Source organism: Apteryx mantelli, chromosome 15 (assembly GCF_036417845.1).
Source record: "Apteryx mantelli isolate bAptMan1 chromosome 15, bAptMan1.hap1, whole genome shotgun sequence".
Classification (NCBI taxonomy): Eukaryota; Metazoa; Chordata; class Aves; order Apterygiformes; family Apterygidae; genus Apteryx; species Apteryx mantelli.
The window spans coordinates 19,260,410-19,281,171 of record NC_089992.1 but is presented as its reverse complement, the minus strand read 5'-3'; the positions used below and the strand labels follow the sequence as shown (position 1 = coordinate 19,281,171).

General features: G+C 40.4%; 1 protein-coding gene and 1 long non-coding RNA gene across 2 annotated transcripts in view; one reads left to right on the top strand and one right to left on the bottom strand.

The window, feature by feature from the left end:
- KLF13 (KLF transcription factor 13) overlaps positions 1-20,762 on the bottom strand; it is a 33,346-nt gene that overhangs the window by 1,666 nt on the left and 10,918 nt on the right. The gene's annotated exons all lie outside the window — the stretch shown is intronic.
- On the top strand, positions 19-13,392 carry LOC106496588 (uncharacterized). Its single transcript, XR_001294635.2, has 3 exons — positions 19-71; positions 10,494-10,610; positions 12,061-13,392. It is a non-coding gene; the product is annotated as an uncharacterized lncRNA (long non-coding RNA).

The window sequence follows — 20,762 nt, the reverse complement described above, 5'->3', positions numbered from 1 at the left end:
GAGTGGGCTAAGAGCTGGATCTGGCCTGCAGGTTTGAGGCTTATCATTCCTGAGCTATGGCATCTTTTTTGGTAAGGCAATGATCTTTGGATCGTATTTTTTGCCTAAGTTAATTTTCTCTGTGGTTGTTTTCATCACAAATGGAATCAGCAAATATTCTTCACTAGAAGGACTGCCCCATGTGAAGGCTGCTTTTTGGAAAGGAAGGCAAGTGTTAACTTGCAATGTTTTGCTTCTGCTGTTGACAGTGCCATGAAGCACAAACCTTTTCTGCTGATCAGCTAGCACTGCATCAGCTGCTCTTTTCTATGTCTCGCATTTGGTAACCAGCAGTGGGCACAACAGTCCAGTCCTAACCAGGGAAGAGGTGCTGGAGCCAGATTGTGCAAGATCTGTGTTACCCAGCACTAGCACGAGGTGATGAAGGTACTGCACCACCTACCTCCTCCTCTCCCCACTGCACATCACCCATAACTGGGAACACTCAGATTCACACTCACCTGCCTGACTTGATGTTAATGATGGTGGTAGTGATACCAGATCAGTGAGCCAAAGAAAAATGTGGCAGTACACCTCTCTGCCACTCTTTCTCTGCTCTTGCCTGTTCTCCTTCTTCTTAGGAACCTTTTATTTCCTCAGTCCTCTCTAGTCTTGATTCATGTCTTCTTGCTAGTTGCCTTAAAGATTTTTGGCCAAGTGATTTTCCCTTCCCAGGACTGACTGACAGCTGGTATTGCTCTAGTAGTGGTATTGAGTTTTCTAGAGCGCTTCCCAGCTTGGCTGAGGTTTAGCAATACCTCCTCAAAGAAAAGCTGTATTGTGAGGAAATGCCAGATGCCTCACGTAAAGATACTAAAGTCATTATTGTTTATAAAAAAAAATCAGCACGCAGTCAGGAACAAAGTTGCCTTGGGGTATTAATTAAGAAAAGACCAAGCTGCTGCTCCAAAACCATACGTGGAAATTCACAGGCTGTCGTCAGTCTCATCTCTCAAACAGAAGGGATGTGGTTTTCTGTGCAGGTAGGTTATATAAAGATCCTTTTACTGGCAGTAAAGCAATCAACAGAATTAGAGATTATATGAATTGATTGCCTAATCTCATCAGGGAACATGTAGCCACAGCACAGCTCTCTTGCATAAGAACTAACCCATGGACACGGTGTAGTCAGCACAAAGCTTTCACCATTGAAGCAGCTGCGTCTGCCCACCACAGCTCAGATTCCAAAGCTGCAGTTTAGGCAATGCTGAAGTTAGAATTTTATCTTATATAATGACTGCAGAATCTGATCCTATACATTAGTGTGGAAATGTCATACAGTATCTTAAATACAGCAGGAAACATGCCAAGCATGTGAATGTGTATATAGGTAGTCTTAATGCTATGCCTTGGCAGTAGGAATAAATTTGTGCTTTATGAGCATTAATAGCAGGTCTTGAAGAGAGATAAACCCCCCCCCCAAATAAACTGCTATGCTTGAAATAAAGCAAACAAATTCAGGCTTCTCTATTCTTCAGAGAGGCAGGTAAGAGGTGCCTTTCAAAGGTAATGAATATCATATTTCATCACAATTTCAGATAGGTTGAATTTCTATGTTCCATATCCAACTACAGTGTAACCTTTCTTGCTCCTCTGCCAGAGCACATGACAGCACATAACTTCTGTTTGGAGTTACACAAGCTGGTGGAAAAACATCACATTTGAGAGCTAAATTCAACTGACGTTAATTCAAAATTACACAAGCAGGAACATTTTTGCCTTCTTCCTGAACTCCACCCAGTCCAAAGGAAAAAATGTGTGTAGGGCTTCATTCAAGAAACCCAGAGCGCTCCCCGAGTTGGAGTGAGTGAGATCTGCAGGTACGCCAGCTTCGGAGTTCATTTCAGCAGCACAGACCCAGCTACTCACTCTCTCTACACTATCTGCCAGTGCACACTGCCAAAGGAGCAGCAGAGTTCCCTGGGCTACGAAAACAGCATAAAAATGTATCTCACTTGCTGGAAAGGATTTAGAAGCAAGTGGGGCCAGTTTGTTCTTGGAACTTGATATAAAAGTCATTTGTATTACTGTACATTTGTCAACCATTTTTTATATTGATGCAACAATATGTGGTCATGGGAAACAAGAACTGCAGAGATGGTAGAACCAGATCTGATATCCACTTGATAAACTAAGCTTGATTTGCCCCATACTTTCAGTGCATTGTTTGCTTTACTTCTGAGCCACATATAGCTTCGAGTAACACTCCTCTACAGTCCCTGGAGTAATCTGCTTTCTGTTTCACTAGCTCATCTGGATGATATCCAGGATTTGAATGGCAGTTAAAAGAGACTATGAGACTATGTACTGTGTAGGTCTCAGTGTGCTAAAAAATAACCTACAAATAACTGAGATGACAGAAGAGGTTGTGAGACACCATCCATTCTCAGAACTACGATGCAGGATTAGGCAATCATATCTGAACAATTTGAAATGGGATATCCACTGACCTACAGATTAGAGCAATAGTATATCAAACCAGTTATTGGAGCCTATTCTTTCAATTTAACTCATGTATTGGTTCTGCATGTTACGTTTCCATCTTCCAGCTTATGTCAAGGCCACACAGTAACAAAGAAATGTGATGTATCCTGGGACTTCCAGGAGTGACTGCAAAGCCAGAAGCAGTTTTCTGTGTGATCTTTCATCTGTTTTGCTGCTTCACAGAACAGAATTGCATGTTGTCATGAAAAGAGAGTAGAAACCTGAGCATGCCACTGTGTGCTATTCTTGAATTTCTGCATTTTTATATACATAATTAAGGGTATATTTGGAAAGACAGATCAGCAGGCTGGGTGGGGAGGATGAGGGACAGACAGTTAAATGGAGATGTGACTGAAGCACCCTTCCTCCAAGAGAGGAAATGATATCCTGGGAAAAAACATTTGGCCAAGCAGTCAGTTTCTTGAGACTGGCTGATATTAAAAAAGAAAAAAATCATTCTTTAATAGCACTGATATGTATTTAGGAATATTTTCATTTCTGTTATTCTCTTGTTTACAGACAGGCACTTTTGAATAGCTGAAAAACAAGCCCTTAACCTTCTGAGTGCAAGAGAGAAACACATAGCTTTGATGTTATGCAAATGGCAGTTTCCTTATCAAGTATTTAAAAGGGGGGAAAAGAACCCCAAAACCTCAGATTTCCAAATTCCTATAAACTGAAACCAGACAGTTCTAAATTCATGATTCGGGGGGGGGGGGATGCTTATTTCTTAACCAAACAAGCCAATGCCATCATGTAACCTGCTTTTGTGCCTCTGTCTATCCAACAGATTGTCTTGGCTAACTTAACCAAATCTGACAGAGCGGCAGAGAACTCAAAAATATTAAGTTCTTCTAGTTGCATGACAATGGGTTAGAGGAGATCTTCGTAATGTGCTCACTGAAAAGAAAACCTACAGGGTGAGTTTGGCTGCCATTAGATACCAGAAACCCAGCATGGCAGAGAGTTAAAAATGCCCCAAGTCCAAGGAAGGCTCCAGAGTCCGGGCATTCTTCAGCACGGGGACGTAACACTCCCTCTGGCCCCGTGACACGGAGGCGCTGGGCTGCATTAGGGTCTGCTGACGGACGTGTGCCTGACCCTGCTATTTTCATTGCCAGTGATGTGGAGGGTTTTAGGAACTTGAGTTCTCTTCTCAGATGCCCAGCAGGCATGTACCCAGGCATCAAGTACAACCTCACATTAAAATGTGGGCATCTTTATTTTAATCTTAACAAATCCAGTTGTGAAAGTGGCAGGTTATTGGCTCTTCTGAGTGCCCAGGGAACTACTGCAAATGAAACTGGGCAGGAGCTGCAACAGCTACCCTAATGCCATTTAAATCCATATCATATTTTCTGTACCTTTGTGGGGACACTTGAGACATACATGAATCTTTCTTCAAAGGGGAATTTCAAAGCTGCAAGTTTATGTTTTAAATGAATGTGTGTTGCTGTTTGCTTGGGAGGAGCTTGCATTATTCCATCTGGGAGCAGAAATTGCTCCATGTGACTCATCTGTATAACCACCGCTAACCAGAGCAACTCAAATAGCAAATGATAAACACACAATTCAGATACTAGGACGATAATGGGTATAATGCCAGAGAAACATAAGTAGTGCAAATTTCCTCCCCTAGCCTTAACCACAGTCAGCTCCTCCCAAGAACCAAAATAACTGATCTGGTATGTTCCACACAGTTATCTGATCCTGCTTTAAAATATTACCACTCACTTTCACCATAATGGAAACTATTGTATTTTTTTCAGAGATTAGATTTTACCAGTTACATTCCAGGCCTTTATTTCAAGCCTGTTCAATAATGTCAGCCAGATCTTAAATCTTATTTTTCAGTAACTTTAGCTACTTTACTGTACTGTATTTTCATTAGCCACATTTTCATTATCTTTTCATAAGGCACAATAATTCTATCTTTTTTAGGCTTTCCTCTTCCAGGATACTCAATCCATTACAAAATCTTTGTGCATGCCCCAATTTTACTGAATCCCTCTTCAAGCGGGGATGCCCAAGCTGGACTGCTCTGCATGCCTGGGTTTCTAGAACTTAGCACTTTTTAAATACCCATATTTTTTATCCTGCATTTTTGCACAGTGAATTAAGACTTTGAAATGTGTACCTGTTGCCTTTACCAAGTCATCTTCTGCCTACTGTGTTAATTCCTGTTTCAGTGCTGTTTAGTCCCCACGTTATTTCTGCCACTGCGACGCGCGTCACCCCATATGCAGCACCTCAAGCCCCGGGTTTCACCCCAGCTGGAGCCCAGGTCCAGACCACTTCACACGCAGCCAAGAAGTAGCCAAAAGTTAAGGTCCAGCAGCTGGAAAATGAATCTTAAAGCAAATTGGCTTTAAAATGAAAGGGCCGTAAATTTAATAAAAAGAAAGATTGCTGCTGCTTTTGTTAGGGTTTTGAATAAAAGAGTGAAATAAAGGTTAGGGCTATGTGAATAATTTATTTCTTGATTCATTTTCTCAACTGAAAAACTAAAAAACTCTTTGAAATGCAGATGAGTTTTTGTTTCTCAGCAAATCATGAATCCCATAGTCATTATTGTTTGATCCAAATGCTTTATTTCTTTTTGGTGTGTTTTTTTAACACCTTTTAAATTCTTTTAAGCTTTGGGGACAATTTTCAACATAAAAGTAATGTTAATCTGAACTGAATCAATGAAACAAGTTATCACAACTTTTCTGAAATTAAAAAAATGGCCTAAACTATTTGCAGAGTTTAACTTGCATGTAATTCTGTTCTTCAGAAAAGAGAACAAACTGTTTGCCAAAAATACAGTTTGTCTAGCATTATTAAAAATCTTTTTTTTGTTCTTGGAGCTGTCATGTTGAATGGGTAAAATGGAAAGCTCCCTTTTCACAGGTGCTTCTGTATGTCACATATTTGCTTTCTAACTTATAAAGAAGTGCAAAGTTATTAATATTCTTTATTAAATTTCTTGGCAGCTTTCCCTCTATGAGGATTGAATGCCTGACATTTTTTATTAGGGGACTAACTGGAGGTCTGGATATCCATCTTGTAAGAGTACAATCTTATTTGTGATTTCAACAATTGCTTAGCTCAAATTTTTCCTCTGCTTATTCCCATTTCACTATAAGTTTTGAAAACTGATTGTTGTCACATTTTTCCACTGGACTTCCTGGTGTTTCTAACCACAAGGGATTCTCAGAGGCAGCCAGCAAGGGCAGGCCAACAAGCAGAGCATGATGACCATGCAAGTCTATCCTCCCCTTCTCAGAGAAATCTTGGAATAGTTTTTAGGTCTGTGTTGAGACTGTGAATGAGAGATGCCCTCTAGCACTGTAGCGGGGCCCAGGGAGTCTTAGGTGTTTCCCTACAAACTAGAGGAAACTTATTTTCCACTGCCATGATGAGCTACTTTGGTTTCCATGTGCATTTGTCTTCCTGAGCCATTTTGCAAACTGTTGGTAAGAGTGATGCAGCACTTCAAAATGCTGTATCTGTTTTGAGTTCTCCTTTCAAAAGTAAAAGATGCATAACTTCCTACTGTACTGCCTCCTAGTCACCTTGCTGAATGGCGTCCTGGAGGCAGACAAGAAATGTAATTTAGATTTAGACATTGCTTCCTACAGACTCTATCCAAGCAGAATTGCAGACTTGCACTGGAAGTGCAAACTGTGTACTTGTATGTTGAGTTGTCTGATTGCAGGTGATGAGTAAGGATGGCAATTACTGAAGCCTCCAGGTTAGTTTCGAAGGTGCAAAAATCAAATACATATTTGCAGGTACAAGGTTCATTTGCAAAATGCTAGTACAAAATTTAAGCTGCACAATTCCATCCACATTTGTGGACTGAAGTTTAGAGACAAATAGCATATGCGTTGCCTCACTCTAAAACAATGTCTTTTCACATCTACAGCAGGGTTTTCCTCCAGGCTTTGTGTATCTTGAAAAAAAGCAATGAGCACTTGCAAAACTTCTGTGAGCGCAAGGCCCTGGAACCTCTGACCCCCCTTTGCTTGTCACGTGAGCCCTACGGAGTATCCCTGTGCAGCTGCAAATAAGCGTTTCTTTCCCAGAGAGTAAGTAAGTGGTGAGGACACTGTAAGTGCCTCTAAAAACAGTTAAATGACTTTCCAAAGGATTCAGAATAAGCCATGGCAGAGCAGGAACTGGACTCCAAGTATTGATTTATAGCTAGACCTATTATACTCTCTTCCCACCTCTAACATACTTTCCTTTTTTCTGAAACATGCAAACACTGATTTCATGAAGTCTGCATAGAGATCATGCAGGTGTGATAGGTGCGATTCTTTTTGTCATATGTTTAGCGACCATATTGTTACTGCCTGACCTTATGATGCTTGTCTATTTATCAGGAGAGCAGATGACAGATTCAACAGTGGCTCACAGAAAGTTTGCATTAACTACCTGTCATGTTGGACTGTTCCAGGAAAAATCACATACAGCTCTGAAGCACTAAATGCTTTAAATGAGTTTTTACATTTTTGAGAGCTCTGCACCTCTCAAAAAAGAAAACCCACAGAAAGAAAGTTATGAAATTAAATGGCATCTCATTTGCTGAAGGCAGTTAGTAAAGTGTCAGCATTTATTGCCTATGTGCAAATATTTCCAGCTGCATTTTTACACTTAACTAAGTCATAACTTTATATAATAAAAAGAAATTCTGCAGAAATTTAGTCCAGACTACTGCTGTCACCAACATAAAGTATTTTGCCTAATGTGGAACTTTGCCCATCTGTAGAAAGTATTTTTAACCAAAAACATCAGAAAGATGAAGCTCAGTTGTAGCTTAAAAGCTTTACCAGAATACAAATACTAGTATATTCCTAGGCCAAGAGGCTGCAAAAGAGCCAAAAAATCTTAAGCTTCAGGGCACCAGTTAATTTCCATAAATAGCAGTAAGAAAAGCTGTCATCACTTCCTCCAATTTACAATTAGTCCCTTGCTGTATTGAGGGTTCAACCTTGTTTCAGATCAAGCATCTGTCATTTGACATGCTGCTAAACGCAAGACCGGAAACAGCATATCTCTCACCTCTACCAGTATGGCAAAGAAGCATCCAACCCAAGGTCCATGCCAAAAAGACCAAGTGTATTTCCCAAACTTATATATTATAATGATCTTTTCTGGATTGAAATAGATTGTTACAGTTTCATGAATACTTATAGAGTAAATTGTATTTGGTTATCTTCTCTCTAGCTACATTTACCTTGTGGTATCTCTCTCTCTCTGTCTGCTAGGCTCTACTAGAAATTGGGGAATCCTGCTGGGCAATTGAGAAATTCAGTTCTTTCATATAGATTGAAGACCATAGAAAAAGGTCATTAGAAATCCTTTGGGAATTCCATGGTTTGCAATTCACATCAATATCTGCAGACCTGAGTGTGGAGAGTCTGGCGGTACAGATTTTACTGTACTTTTGTACCAAGATGCAGCACACCTGTCATCTCTAATATTAGGCTTTCTCCTCTGCAGTTTCTCAGTTCCTGGATTCTGATGAGTTCACACTTTGTCTCTTCTTCCTTCCTCGCGCAACCCCTCCCTGGCTTGTATCTTCCTTCCCCTTTTGAACTACAAATATCAGTTGTGCTGGGCCAGAGGCTTGTGACGCTCTTAAGTCAGCTAAATAGACTATGTCAAAACTGGATCTGTGTAAGCATAATTATGCTTGTTGTGTATGTTAAATAAAGAGTTTTTCCCTTGAAACACATGCAGATACAAAATCACTAGAGTGAGTACAGGCAACACTTTAGCCTTCAGGAAAAGTCATTTTATGGGGTCCAGCAGATGATAGAAATGCAGGTGTTTTTGTAGACAGTTGAATCTGCAGCAGCATCATAAATATACAGACACAAATCATTGAAACATCCTCTCTATTAGAAGTTGCAGAAGCATCTGAAGCTGCTTTAGCTAACAGACTGAATTCAGCTGAAAAAAGCATTGAACCAAAGGTGCTTTTATAACTTTCTGAATAATTAATGTAGCCTGCCATATGCTCCCCACTTTGGTAAGGAATGTGTGCATCTGACAACTCCATTTGATGCATCAGTAGAGCCTAGTGGGGTAGAAAAGCCAGCAAAAAGACAGCTCTGAAACTAATGGCTGAGAAAGTGAAAGCGAGGGAACAGAGAGATGCAGAATTTCCAAAATACTCCTGCGGCTTAGAGATTCCTCAACGCTAGTCTAGCCAAGTGTCACAGGCTACCTTCAGTTACTAACAAAATTCACTCTAATCCCATGGAAAGCTGCAAAGGGAGACGAGCACACTGCTTGTCTTTGCTGTCTTCCCCAGCTTCCCATCACAGAACTGCTTGTGGCCACCATAAGAAGGTAAAGAAACAATTTTCCTGGGTATCTAAAGCAGTGAGATTTAGGAAAACAGCTCTGAATAATCTCTTTATATGCATACTGCTGTGAAAATGCCTAATGCATTGTATACGATTCTCTGCTCTCCTTTTTTGTCTTTGTAAATTATTACCAAGAGTAAGACGCAAGTGTGATGACTTTGAATATGCTAACCAGCTGGCAAACAGCAAGGTTATGTGTCAGTAGCCTTTACCTATTGAAACAATATATATCGCGTGAACTACTCAGCACACCGAGGGCAGCACTCTGTGTGACAGGGTCTCGCAGTGAGGCTGCCTCTGCTCTACCCATGTCAGTGTGCCTTGCCTATGATGCCAAACTGTTTCTCTCGCATACAGTGAGGCTATATTCTTGCCTCTCAAAGGAGCTAATGATTGTATAATTCACATTATCATCTGCTTTGTGCCTAAGCTTGCTAGAGAAAGTTCTCGTTTAAAAGATAGATATTTCTTTAGCTAGCTTTTCTGTAGCCACAGCTGTTTTGTGTCTGAGATTGTAAATAAGGTCAGTTACAGACTAGAAGAGAGGCAACAGATAGTGGTAAAGGACAGTGTCAGACAAATGTCACCATTGCAGTCATCCTTGTCCTCACTAGGATGAAGTGGGGCATGGTTAAAAGGAATGGGAGAGTAACGGAGCAGAGTGAGAGAGAGCATAGAGAAGGGGTTGCTGCAGGCGAGCCTGTAGCCTCGCAGGGAAGCCAGCCTCGGTGCTTGCCCCATGTGCTCCTGGCCACTTCTGGAACAACTATAAACCATATCAGTCTCACTGGAAGCTCTTCCAGAGTAAATACGGTAAGTTTAAGCTAGGATCTTAGTATTACTTCTACCATTTATACTACATCTTTAGTACACTCTGATTAGCTGCTGTAAATGCTGCTTGGCTTCACAGCCCTTGCTGGGCGGCAGGAGGAAGGATGCCTCCCAAAACATCTGCTCTCTGCTAGTTTCCCTCTGCTCCGTTCCCTGGTCCAACATGCTTTGCACACTTGAAGGGCAGGATGCCTCACAAAGCTGGGCATTAGGCGTAGCATTTTCCTCTCCACCTTTACTTTCCCTTTCTGATGATGTTAGCAAAGCATTTCTGGTGGGGTTGCTGATCATTTCCAAACTCAGTAAGAGGATTTCTTTCTGCTATCTTGATGGCTAGCAAAAACAATGGACAACTTAACGGTAACAACTGTATTATTGCTATATCGTCTAGTTGGCCTTGTCCAAATCTACATACATATTTTTCCCCGACTCTTCTCTGTCATACTTGCTGTAGTCTGCTACATGATTGCATTGAGAGTATGTACATTTTAAGTGCACTATCTGTATTGCAATACCTCTTAGTCTGTACAATTGTGAAGAATCAAAACTTCAGCTACCTCTTATAAAGCTGGGAATCCAACAGCCAGAAGAAACCCCTTGTTAGTAATAGTGTTATATGATTATAAGAGGTGGTGTTTACAATGCATGCAATTTCAAACATAAGATATACATCTTACAGTTCCATATGGATTCATCAGTCCCATTTAATATTTCTCTTTTGTTGATTTTATCTTAACTGTAATGCGTAACACTGACCATTGCCATCTCCTTCCCTAGCGTTCTGAGACACAAGCAAAGCGGAGACTTCCTATCTAAGACAAGAGGGACACCTGAGGTATGACACCAATGAGGTCAGAAGCTGCTTACCCTCGCAGGGGAAACCTCCATGACTAGGTGAGTGTGCAGCCCAGACAGGAGCCTGTCTCCCCATAGCAATAACTGCTATCAGTCGTGCTCCCATCAGGTGTCATGCCTCTGTTTACATAGACTTTTGTAGCATCCTCATATAAAAACAGCATTTATTTCCCCTGCTGCTGGAATCTATGAGTAAATGCTGCTATTCTATTGAGCACCAATGACAGGCCCAATGCTTGAAAAATGAAAAAAGACACCCTCAGTGCCAAAGAGCTTATATTCTAAAACAACGCAACCTAAATGTTGGTTTTTTTCTCAGAGTTAAGACCCTGCAATTGCTGTGTGCAATTTCTGTCAGGTAAACATAGAACTCTTACTGGATCTCCTTATCTTCGAGGCATGAAATCCTAGACCATTTCAGGACTTAATAAAACAGCTGAAATGCCACTATCTTAAAAGACCAGCATCTTCAGTTTGATTTTGTCCCTCTTGTGGCTTGTTCCAAGGATGGAGATCAATAACTGACCCTTTGACTTTTGCACTTAAATGCAAGATAATTAAACTGCATTATGCTGAAATGATGAAGTGATGAATTCTGGGGAGAGGAGGATGTGTCTTAGCTATGTATCATTTCCAAACTGCATTGAAGTATCAGACTGTTAGCAAAGAGAGGACCTCTGGGGCCTAGTATAGTACCCCTTAATTACTGTATTTCTCTGATTTGTCGTTCTACTCAATTCTGTGAATGTAAGGAAGGGGAATGACTATTAAAACCTCTAGTGTGAATAGAAAATTACAGAAGGAAGTGCCATAAGTAGAGCCTCTAAACACATCTGGGTATTACTGAATGATAAAACTAAAAGAGGGGGATTTATATCCTTTTCTATGGATCAATTATACTTTTAATAAAAATACTTCAGAAGAATATTGGAGTTGCAAAGCCAAAAACTAAGTGCTAATCAGCAAATCTGACCTAGTGCATCACCCCAGCAAAGGAATTTCAGCCTAGAATTCTTGCCTTGAGCCAAAACCCTGTTGAGCAAGAGACTTTCTTCATTCCTCGTACAAAGCTTATGTCTTCAGTATAAGTCAGGGAAGCCTGACCTATTATGGTGTTAGCCCCTGTCCCATTAATGAAGGTATGTGAGGTTTTGTTCTTCTTTTTCAGAAATGTTAATAAACCAATTCAAGCCTCTTAAAGTGATAAGGGACTCGGGGAGGACTTTCCAAACATATATGATAAAAAATAGTGCTTCTACCAAATGAATCCATGTAAAATTTGAAAAGGAAAGTAATAATATGGACCCTAATGAATATATGTGCTGGATTGAGGTCTTGTTTAGTCATTTATAGTCTCGTGTTTCTTTTGTCCCAAGCACATAACACATGCCAGCATATTGATTTGTTGTGTGCTACAAGCTGATGATTTGGGCTGCACCACTCGCCCTCTGTTAGAGTAAATAAGGTGATTAATGAAAATGTTATGCAGACAGCAGCTGAAGCCAAGGAAGTAAACTCCCCAGCCTTGATTCTTCATCCTCCAGGAGGGGAAAGAAATCCTCCCTACAGCTGACACAACTACACCAAATGTGTCTACAGGCAACATGTAGTTAAGGTACCAACAGAAACACAGGGTTTCCATTACAAGCTACTGCCTGGATCTTTGCCCTGCTGCCCCAGAACCATTCTGCCTGTCACCCAGCCCGCTCTGCAAGCGCTGAACAGCTCCGGATCAGGCATCTGCCTGTTAGCAGCTCCACGGGAGCTCTGCAGAGTGTTAGGCTCTTTGGCACCGTCTCTTCCTCCAGCCCACTGTTACAGAGGAAAAAAAGATTGTATGCTCACTACAGAAGGACAATTCCCCCTCTTCTTCCAATATGTGCTATCACCTCTTGAAGCCTAGGATTATGTACCAACAGAGCTACAGGGTAACCATCAAGCCGTTCATTCGTAGTTGCATAGTCTTTGCATAGGAAAAATTATATGGGTAGCAGAACTAACCAGTAGGTACTCCTGGAGGGTACCAAAAATGAAATGTCATTTCTCAGTGTCTCAGCTGCTTCTTTGGAGGTTTTCTTGTCAAGGTATCTCCAGAGAAACTGTGCTCCCTTATTGATCAGTGTGATGACCTGTCTTCCCTCAATGATCGGAGTGGGACACAGGTTGTTCCTTGCTGCTATAACAGCCCAAGGTTCTTCTCTCTCTACCTGAAAATGCTGTTATCTACTGCTGGATTGAAGTTGGAAAATTCTAGTTAGCTTAGGTGGTCTTAAGTTGTAACTATCTAAGTTCTGATCACTGTGGGAGGTAGGAGCTTAAAAGTTAGACCAAACCTAAAGCCTCCGACCTGAAGATAGTTGTATTTCAAGAATGCTTGAGAGCAAATTGAAACCCCATGGGCAATCCCTGTCTATACAATGAATACAGAAACTACCTTTGTAGCGGTTTAAACAATGCTGTCAATGAAAGTTTACCACACAAATAATTTTTGTGGTGGATTTCATCAAAGTTTGTGTGGTAATGTTTCTACGCTCTGATATGGCAATTGAAATGTTTTAAGTTGGAGAGCAGCTGAATAGCTAATGAAAAGTTATATGCATCTGGTGTGAATTGTGAGTGAGTCCATGCTGAAATTGTGAAAATTTGGCTCCAGGAGCTGTTACCCAGCAACTGCCTGAATAATTGCAACGGAATAATCATATGACCCATGAATCAGTCTTTTCTCTGATCATTGTGGTGACATATCAGTGTTTTTTTTATTATTCTGTTCTATTAAAAAAGAAAAGTGCTTGTAAGAATAAAGCTTATGAAATTAATGAAAGGCTGTCCTGCTATGCAAAATAACAGACCAGAGGATTCTTCACTTACAACTGAGACCTGTGCTTCATTTATCTGAATTCTGGAAGATGTTCAGTACAATCTGCCTCCTACTGAAGTCCACATACTTTGGCATGAATAGACATTAAGGGTAAATTAGGACATTTTATGTGTGTGACACCTCCCAGAATTTGGGGACAGGATGAGATGTCACTTTGCCAGAAGCCAGGCAAACAGAAGTTAGTTAAGTTGCCCTTAGCTGCAACTGTAAAATGTCTCTTTGTGAACTTTACAGTTGTTTAATCAATAACCTCACGGCAACACAGCATGCATGAAATGTGGGATGTCAGGGTTTATAAGCACAGCAGATGCTTTACAGCAGTGACACAACCTGGTACTGTGAGTTTATTACTACTGTATGGAGGAGAGAGAGAGTGGGAATTTCCTTTTATTTTTATTCTGATTCTGGATGGATTATCATGCTGGAGAGCAAGGTGGTACTGAAGCGGTTTATGAGCGGCACCAGCCAATGACCATATGGAGCATCCAGCTACAGGGAAAGGGCAGCCCTGGGAAGTAGCTTTATGGGCTGATAATCAAACAGTAGGTCTGTGTTCTGACTGCCTGACACCAAGCAGCTGCCATTCAAGGCATACGTAAATCCATCACATTCACTTTAGAAAATGTTCCGTCCAGATTGTAAAGCCACACTTGCCATTTAAACCAGGATTCAGGCTTTTGTTTTTAATACAGGAATCAGATTCTATGAAAACAGTTTTAGTCATATTCTGATGTGCTCACTTTTAGAGTAGATTAGCTTTTTAGAAAAGACAATGTTTCTAGTTCAACATTCAGCTCTTGCAAGCTGCATTTATATAGCCAGCTCTGACAATATCTTCCCTATTTTCCATCTCCTCATCTAGCAGTCTCCTTTAACCAGTTTCTTCTCAAGACCACCCACCTTTCTCTCTCAGCCGTACAAAAAGAAAAAAAAAGAGCAAGTTACCTGCTCCTTTCTAGTGTCAATTTGCTTTTCATTCTTTTATATGCCTTAGTTCTTTAAAACTACAAATGTGTATAAGCAGACACACATCTAGATGTCTTTCTCACATACAAGTAGAAAATAAAAAAGAGAAGGTTTTCAGCAATTATCACTGATCTGGTTGTCTTTTAATTTTGGCTGTCTTAAATTTTGATCACTGGAGAGAACTTAGAGGGATGTACGCCCATTTGTCTGAAAACCAGGCTCCCATCCAATGTCTCAAGCTGTTTCTAAAAGCGTGTGTGACCGACCACCTTGGTCATCTTCTATACAAAATAGAAATAAATGGTTATTCATGAGATGTTGCTATGAGATTCCCTTAGACTTCCTCCTTAGACAGACTTGCCAAGCAACTTCTCCCTAAGCCTGCAAGACCTCAGGCATCAACAAGCCATGTGGAGGGGGCCACACCTTGCAACAGAAGACTGGCTGCTTTGTTGGTCTGCAGCAGAGGAGCGGCACTGCTCAAGCACCATTACTCTGAGCGTAACGCCCAGGTGCAGCACAGCTCCTCTGACCTCTGCACGTGTTATGATCATTTTGTAGGAGAGCTTGTTGCAGGATCACAGACTGGCTTCACCGGCTGTGTCTGATGTGGGGTCATGGCGTAGGAGAGAGGCCATGATGAGTGCTGGAAATTAATGAATGAAATATGTAGTTGTGGAGGAGGACAAGTCAGGAGCCAATTATCTGAGTATGACTCTGGATGTGAGACATAACTGACATGCAAAGACATTAAGTAGAAGACGGACATGTTTCAAAGCCAGTTTTGTCAATGGTATGTTGGTATACATAACTTTGAAAACACCCCTCTTTGCTTTTGAAGTAACTATCTAATTGTATACTCACATTTAGGAATCAATTGGATTCTGTTTCTCAAAGTAGTATCGGAAGGAACATTTTTCCTATTTTAAAATTTACTGAATTAATATACGAGCATGGCTTCTTTATCAAACATAACTGTTTTCCCTTGTAAGCCTTGTTTATGACTTCATTGCTTGCCTTTACAGAACAGTCTATCATTAAAACCAGTTATGTCTCAATATAAAATGTGGCTTACGCATAAGGAAACATGCTAGAAGGGCTGCTGGGGCACCATCATTTTCTCTAAAAGCACTGTAAAAACCTCTCGATGTGTAAATCATTTCAGTGTGTGAGTGATTTCTTAGCAGAGTTCAGTGTTCTACAGACCACACATGTCATGTAAAGATGCAGCTGCTGTAACAGGCAGGCAAATTAGAGTAGAAAGATCCCTATTATTTGCCAAAACATAAATTATTAGTGCCCCAGGCACGTTTATTCATGCTCAGGTATACTTTCTCTTTAAGTAGCGAACCGTCTACTCTCTACTAAGCCTGCTGATTTGGGTGAGGAAAGGAAACTTGCTGGCCTTTCTTCCTTTTTGAGATGCTCTACCTGTTCTCTGTGTATGCAACAAGTTGACCACACTTTGCATGCCTAAAGCCAAAGGGGCTAATGAAATACTCTGCAAAATACAGGATTTTATCATTGCTAGAGATTTTCAGGAGAAAATTCCTGTGACGGAAAAGTCCTGTGAAGTGTAACAGAAAATGCAGATTATTTTAAACTATTACTATGAAATTGTAACACACTATTTATCCCCGCCACATAAGTCTGTAGGCTACCTCAGAAAGCCTGCACAAAGGACACAGTAACTCTTCCTTTGGAAAAGGTCACACAAGTCCCCAGCTGTTCTTACTTCTACTTGGACTCCTGGCCAATCTAGTTCTGACGTCTGGGAACTACGAAATGATTTGAAGCTGCCTTCCTGTCCGTACACCTACCTCCGGCTGAGCACAACTTGTCCAGCTATGCGGGGGCTCGGGCTGGGATTCAGGAATTGCAGTATGCAGAGCTGCAAGGTTCATCAACTTCAGTAATCAGGAGATTCTATTACAACAAACTGTTCGTAAATAAAAACAAAGAAAACAGGAATTGCAGCTTCATGAGCTGTGTTGTATCCTGAGTTAGCTTTGGGGAACTGAGTTATTCTGACTACTGCTATTGCAGCTTGATAGTGCCAAATAGGAGTTTACTTTTCCTACATAAGATGTGATGCAGAGAGTACTTTGATCTTGAACTTCAGCCAATTCTTTGAAATTTGTTTCTACTTTCTTTTGAAAGAACACTTTCTACAGCTCAAATTTAGTACTATTACTCTTTGTAAATAATAGACAAATAAAAGAAAATCTCAGTCTTAGGAAAAATGATATACCGTTACACTACATGCAAATAGGTATGTGTTTACCATTTTGTGCAGAAGACAGATAACCTCAGTAGTGTGAAGTTATATACACAATGCTGTCTGCATACACATGGATGCACACTTGTAAATCACCTTTTTAACTTCTCTGTGCAGTCACTAAAGGCTGTAAATGCTGTAGGAGAATAAATTCACCATTCTGGGTAAGGCAGCTAAGACCTGTTTTCATGCCTTGGTATATGGGAGAAGGGACTGGACGCTAGGAAAGTGCATGTAACACAGAAGCAGGAGGGATTAGAGCTGATCATTCACTGACTATTGCTGTGTCTGTGGAGTTCTGTGCAGGCAGTAAGGAGCTGCAACTGCATTTTATAACGAGAAGAGTCAAGCACAAGCTTAACTTAGGAACATTTATATAATAGAGAAAATCAAAGGTGGTCTGATTTCTAAGTGAAAAACCAATTGTGCATTGGAAGTTATGGTTGTTCTTACTGATTTGTCCTTGAAACTGCAACAAACTAGGACTCAAATGAAAAGCATGCTGCTAGCACAACCACTGCTTCACAAAGGCAACACCGCAGAACCTCCAGCTTGCACAGCACCTGTACGACTGCTATTGCCTCTCTATGACTGCTTCACTGAGAAGACAGTAAATGATAACTTGCTTGGATTTCGTTGCAGATAAGAGGGGAGCTCAGTCCCTCCAAAGCATTCAAAGAAAAAAAACTGCCAAGCACATCACAACAGTTCCCCACCTTTCTGACAGCAATTCATCTAAACATCTAAGCCAACAATTTTCTTACTAATACCAGACAAACATAGCTTGTACCAAATGAGTTAAGAGTCTTTTGTTGACCTACAGGAGCTACTACAAACAGCAGTGATCATATCCAGTTCATAATGTAGATGTACAATATAGACATGTATAGTGTTCTCTGGACTTAAAGTCCAAGAAACATTCTTAAGAAACAGCAAAATCAAATTGCCACCAATTACCACAAGTGATCACATCCAACTCTGAAAAACTCACATGGGAGAAAGTATGCATAAGAGACACCCAAAACAACTGCTTGGATCCTGGAATGGTGAATCCCCGTGGATTGCCTCATAAAACAGAGCTGATTGAAGGAGAAAAGCTTTAGAAAACATACGCATAGAAGTTCAGCACAGGTATTGGATGCTAAAAACACTGTCAAAAATACCAAGTCTGTAATTCACCAACAAGGGTTGAGCTTAGCAGCACAAAGCAGGGTATTGATGATATATCATCAGAAAGCGCAGTTGTAGAAAGTGCAATTACTTATTATAAACATAAAACATTATCCAGACATTATTCTCTCAGACCTTTTTTCTGTAATCTATTAGATACTTAATGAAAAAAAATTTTTTTTTAAGTTTAGTGATTTGTACATTCCAAAAAGAGGAATATATTGCACACAGAAATTAAATTATGTTCCTTCAAACAGTCTGTAAGAACATCAGGATCAAGGATGAGAGAAGGGAAGGAGAAGAATTCTTTTACCTAAAAGTTGGTGTTAGGCTGGGCAGGGGAACTGCTAAAATCCTCATTATTTACCCCATCATGTATTTATTTGAAGAGCTGAGCTATGACTTTCATTGTTTATTTTACAGAGCCCTAAAACTTCAAAGAATTAATATCAACCTGCTAAACAATCTCATTTTAAATGACAGAGAAAAAAAAAGGAAATATCAAGTCCAAGATCCAGGTTTAAAATAGTATATCATTACAGAGATGATTTTCCATTGACAAGGTCAGCGACGTCATTTTCTCTAGCAGCAGCACTGTTCAAAAAATTTCACATGCAGAAATGCAGAGAAAACAGGTGAGTTCTACATGGCTTTTCATCAACAAACAATGCTAGTGACAAAGTCTCTAAAAGTGAATAGTCTTTCCCTGTCTAGGACCCTGTGGTATGAGTCAGGTGAGAGCTTACACTCGGAAAGAAACAGCAGGTTTGCTGAGTCCCTGCTGCTTACCAGAAATGTTGGTCATTTCCATATACAGAAGCTGCTGTAAGAAACAGAATGACAAGATCTCCCCCTCAAACATAGCACGAGCACCCTGTGGGGCCTCCTGAAACTTTGCTGAGAAGATGCTGCTGCTGAACATCTGTGTTTTGATAAGCAGTGTCTAGAAGCTGTTTCTCATTACTGTTTTGTCTCTGGCTTATGTAATGAGAGCTCCATAGATTATCACATTAGACAATAAGGTGTCTGACAATCATGTCGCTAAACACGTTTTAACTGTATGCTTCCCAGTTGGGTAAGTCTTAGGAAGAGGTTCACGGTAAAGCATTTGTGCTTGTTGCACAAGCTTTGCTTACTTCAGTGAACACAGCAAAGATGACACCGTAGCCTGCCCAACCATCTCATCCTCTGAAAGTCACCAGTGAAACTTGTTAATTAAGCTCCAACAGATGCTGGTTTAAATCATGTCTGATTTGGTTACTGAGATGATGCTATTAATGATACTGCTCCACTGACTGAAAGGAAGTGCCAACACAACAAAATTCATTCCAACTGGAAGCAAAAGTGGAGAAAAATGGTCGAAGACTCCCTTGGCATGGATAAAGTGTCTTGTGTGATATATGAACCCACTTGCACATGAGATACTAACAAACCTGTGAAATGTAACTGAGGGGAATGCATGTTGAGTAGCATTGTGTTCCCATACTGGTCAGTTATGTTCCCATTAGAATATCTGTGCTTCCATAGGCCTTTCCTAAGTCATTGTATCAGGAGTACAGAGCGGCTGTGATACTTATCTACAGTTTTCTATTACTTGAACATTGTCTTAAACATCTTTTATGATGTAAATATCAAGGTTCTATTGAGTTATTCTCTGGACTTGAGAGTTTTACGGACTACTTGGGGTCTATACCATAGATGAAGATGACTGAAAAATTGTGGGTCCAAATACAATACATAAAAGCTGAACAAACAGAAGTTAGAGAATAGTTCTATCTCAATATGAATTACCCAGAAAAGATGGTACAGAAGATGAAATAGAAAGACCTGTGTTTTCTGCATGCTTGTACAGTATTCAGGCCTATCAGTTTCCCAAATGGTCACAGTACTGAGCAATAATCCCAAATCGCAGTTTCATGTGGTGTTCTTTTAAAGGTGCCCTCCACTCCCTTCCTCATCTTGATTTAGAGACATCTTCCCCTGCAAGAGGCTAACACAAATTTTTCACAATACATGATTTCTTCCTGTGAAATTTGATGAACAGTGAAACAGAAAACAGTACTGGCCTCTAAAATACCTTCAGTAGCATCTGTTACAACTCACTGTTATGAGCTGAGACATTTCACCTCTTGAAGTTACTGTTTCAGGTTCTTGGCAAACTCTGGCAGATGTCCACAGTTACACCTGCTCCCATTCCAGAGCTTATCTTTGCAGCAAGACCAGCTGTTCTGCAGAGCAGTGAAGAGCTGGAGGTACCTGGGAGAGGGGGAATCCTCCCCCTGGGTGGCAGATCCCACAATTTGAGCAATGCTGAATTAATCTGGCAGCAACAGTCCTATTCCCCCTAGTAAGCCTCACCAGCATATAAAGGAGGAAGAGAATCAGAGATTCAGAGATAAGTATCACCATAAATGATCTTTAACTGTACACAAAAACAATTTTATGTATATTATCAATGCCATGCCTATTAAATGTGCAGGCAGTGAGGAGGGGAAGTGGTTTCTTTCCAAATGAAACACAAAATTCTGTTCTTTAAAAATAAAGTCTTATGTTTCCTTAATAGGAGCAGTAACAGATTTTTTAAGACAAGGGGTGAGTGATTAACTAGAGATAATCTCACCTCTCTCACATCATGTGGCTCAAAGTAAATGACTGAATCTATTAAAACCATAGCATACAATCTATTAAACTCATGATATAGAATTACTTTGTCCAATGACCAAGTTCTCCATCATTTCAGCAGTTTGTTGCAAAGATGAGCTTTGTTATCTATTTCTTACAGGCGTATTTATACTAATAATACTATGTAGGGGCATTGATAAATTTCCCAAGTTTTTGTCTTTTTGATTGCTCACAATTCTGCTCATACATTTCCTTTTGGGCTAGAATTTGGTACACA